This window comes from Amaranthus tricolor, chromosome 5 (genome assembly GCF_026212465.1).
Source record: "Amaranthus tricolor cultivar Red isolate AtriRed21 chromosome 5, ASM2621246v1, whole genome shotgun sequence".
NCBI classification, from domain to species: domain Eukaryota; kingdom Viridiplantae; phylum Streptophyta; class Magnoliopsida; order Caryophyllales; family Amaranthaceae; genus Amaranthus; species Amaranthus tricolor.
This window is the reverse complement of record NC_080051.1, coordinates 11376862-11380528: the sequence shown is the minus strand read 5'-3', so window position 1 is coordinate 11380528 and position 3667 is coordinate 11376862. Positions and strand designations below refer to the sequence as shown.

At 31.0% G+C, this 3667-nt stretch overlaps 1 long non-coding RNA gene across 1 annotated transcript; it reads left to right on the top strand.

Annotated features, from left to right (window-relative positions):
* The first annotated feature begins 303 nt into the window (after positions 1–303).
* LOC130813860 (uncharacterized) lies at positions 304–3307 on the top strand. Its single transcript, XR_009042245.1, has 3 exons — positions 304–427; positions 1264–1632; positions 1718–3307. It is a non-coding gene; the product is annotated as an uncharacterized LOC130813860 (long non-coding RNA).
* Positions 3308–3667: the final 360 nt, after the last annotated feature.

Sequence of the window (3667 nt, the reverse complement as noted above, 5' to 3'; positions counted from 1 at the left end):
GGTATTCAAATTTCTGGATCAGGGTCGATCTTGTATTCAGTTTTGAACATCACCACTTCTAACCACCATAAAACATTTTTTCAACCCTCTTCTATAGGATAACGGGCTTGTTTGGTAAACAGCTTCTTGTATGTCTTTTGGATTGGCTTTTAGCTTGGTCAGAATATTTGTTTGGTAATAGCTTTTAGGGTAACTTTTTATTTGGCTTTTCCACCAAAAATGAACAGTTACATTTCTTAGTTGTGTAAGAAATGGTTGTTGGCTTTTTAACATTTCAAATTACAATTTTACCCTCAATTATTATATACCAACATCTTCACCCACTAATGTTCTACTCGTAAGTTTATACTGCATCAACAATTCAGAGATAAAAATGCTTGAAAAAAAGTGAATTGAGCAGTTCATGACACTGAAGACATACGAGCAGGTCAGTCTTTCAATCACTTGCTCCATTTTCGTTCAATCAATTGATCCATTTTCATTTGTTAGATTATTTGTTCAGATTATGAAATTGATTTGCTTTGTTTGACCTATTATATTACATTTTTTGACCTATTTTATATCATATTTTTTTACTCTTGAATCTTGATGTTGCTCCTTTACATTTTGAATCTTGATCTTAAACTATAGTTAATTTGGTAAATAGTAGTGTTAATTTTTTTAGATTTTTTGACCTATTTATACCATATTTTTTTTTTTACTCTTGAACCTTGATCTTGCTCCTTTATATTTTGAATCTTGATCATAAAATGTAGTTAATTTGGTGAATAGTGGTGTTAATTTCGTTAGATTTCGGGAACTAGTTTTAAGTTCTGACAGTAAGTTGTTTAAGATTAGCATTTTCCTTACTTTTGATTCATTTAACCAATTAATGATGGAAATAGGTTGGAAAATTATTTTTTACTTGATATTTTAATTTGGATATTCACATTTTTTAATTTATTTAACTAATTGATGATGGAAATATTTTATACTTGATATTTTAATTTGAGTTTTGTTTATGTTTTGGATCTGAGTTGTAATTTGTGCTTTTGGTTTTAAATTAGTTGTACAACAAGTGAGGTTTTGGCAATTTTATGGGGTTTACAAATTGGAATTTAGAAATATGAATGGGATTCAAGTGTGATATTGAGAATATTGCAAGGTTAAGAAAATTTAGAATAATCATTCTCCAATTTTAATTATGTACGAGTACTGACATGGTTAAGAAAATTTAGGGTAATTATTCTCTAATTTTCATAGTTGATTTCGCTAAATATACAGATGGTTTGAAAAAAGAGCAATAAGGTTGAACATGGTGAGACAAACAATGAACATCAAGAAGAGGCAAATACAAAGAGGAATATATGGAAGAAGGAGTTAATTTATATGTTATTTGACTTGTGTATCAAACATACATTGTGGAGTAAAGGTAAAAATGGTGCAAAAACGTCGCACAAGATATTATGGCCAAAATTAGCATAAAGTAACTAACTTTCCATGGGCCAAAGCTCGACTCAAAAATAAATTGGATGTATGAGACCTAAATGGATGCTTTGGAAAAATTTAAAATCCAAAGAGACATGATTAGAATGGCATCACGAGAAAGGAACACTTAATGCAAGTAATGAGTGGTGGAGTTTAAAGATTCAGGTTAGTTTATTTTATTGTTGCTAAATTTAAGTAATGTGATAAAAAGGGTTCAGAGCATTCACTTATTCCTTATTTCTTTATGTAGGAAAATCCAAAATTTGAATCATTTAAGGATGAAGGAATTGAACCTGAACTCGAAATTAAAATGGAACAACTTTTTGGAGGATGTGCCCAAAGCTGAAAAGTTTACTCCGATCCAGTGGCCGATCCTATTGATGTTCAAGTTCACGCACCAAATGATGACGTATATGTTCCTTCTCCATCTCTCTACAATGTTCACTATTGTCAATCAGCTGGTTATGAAGAAGTTTGTTCTAATGTGGGAAATGATGAGTGGGACACTATGTGGAGAGAATCTAATCCTACATCTACTAATCTACCAGAGACTCTTGACATGAAAAATAAAGGAAAAAGAAAAAGAGTCATGGAATGTGATATTTTTGAAAGTAATAAGAGTGCTAAAACCGAAAGAACTAAACCAAAAGGAGGAATAGTTGCAATAGTTGAAAGAAATGATAGTATGGTGCAAATCATTTGTGAGAGGAACATTTCATCCAAAGCTTTTCAGGCTGCTATGGTCAACATGTTAAGTTCCATGAGTGTTAATCAACCAAAATACTCTAAGACGGATGCCAATAGTAAATTATGTTCTATGAGTGATTTTGATTTTAGGTCTCCGGAGTTTTACTATGCTTGCACACTTATTGAAGATCCACAAAAGAGGACCATTTTGCTTGATTTACCAGATGACCAAAATCGTATCAAGTACATTTGATATATGTATGCACAACATAAAGGGTCCAAGTAGTAGTAGTAGTAGTATTAGTATGTACTTACTAAAGTGACTAGTTTATGTAGCATATGGATATTTTATATGTGCACTCATCCTCTAATCATGTTCTGGACAACAGTTATATGTAATTATTAGAGGTTTTACTTCTGCTTTTACTTTTGTGGTAGTTAGAGGATTATACTTTTGTTGGATGACTCAATTACATCCTAATATTTGTACACAAAACACTTAATTATATTTTGCTAAATCCTCTTTGTATTGAATTTTAAACTTGTGTGTTTGTGGTTATGGATAATGATATGAAAATTAAATTGCTTCTCTTATTCAAGGATTATATGGATGACGAGGATAATTATTGGGATATGATGGCTTGTTCAATAGGTTATGTTGGTGTGTATTATGTAAGCCATATACATAAGGAATTATGTATGACTTCATATTTAACGGGAAAAAGGTGGATGGATGAACTCCTTAATGGTCATAAACTACGATGTTTTAATAATCTTAGAATGTATTCAAATTTATTTGTTGAATTATGCACAGACTTAGAGGAAAGATATGGTTTGAAGGAATTATATAGAATGTCAATTTTTGAAAAAGTGGGTTTATTTTCTTATGTTCTAGCTCATGGTATTCCTAATGGATTAACCCAAGAGCGTTTTCAACACTCTTGGTGAAACTGTGAGTAGAGTCTTTAAAGTAGTTTTGAATGTTGTGGATGGGTTGGCAAAGGATATACTTGTTCCTAGAGATCCATCTTTCAAGGATATACCACATCAGTTAGCAAAAGATAGTAGATATATGTCATTTTTCAAGGTAATTGAGTTTGTTGTTTTAATTTGCATATAATGTGTAAATACTCACGCTTATAATGTTTTCTACATAGGATTGTATTTGAGCAATTGATAGTACACATATAGACGTAATGCTTCTAGAGGAGGATCGACTACGTTATATAGGAAGGAAAGGGAAACCAACTACAAATGTCTTAGTTGTATGCAACTTTGACTTGCTCTTTACATATGTTTTAGTAGGATGAGAAAGTTCAGCTCATGACTCTCGTATTTTACTTAATGCTATTAGTGATCCAAAATTGAAATTTCCGAAACCCCCAGAACGTCATTAATAATTACAATAATGATATTAAATACAAGTATAATGCAATATTTATAACTAATTTCGTATGGTTTATTTTAACATGTAAATATTATGTTGGTGATAAAGGATATCCGGAAAGAAAGC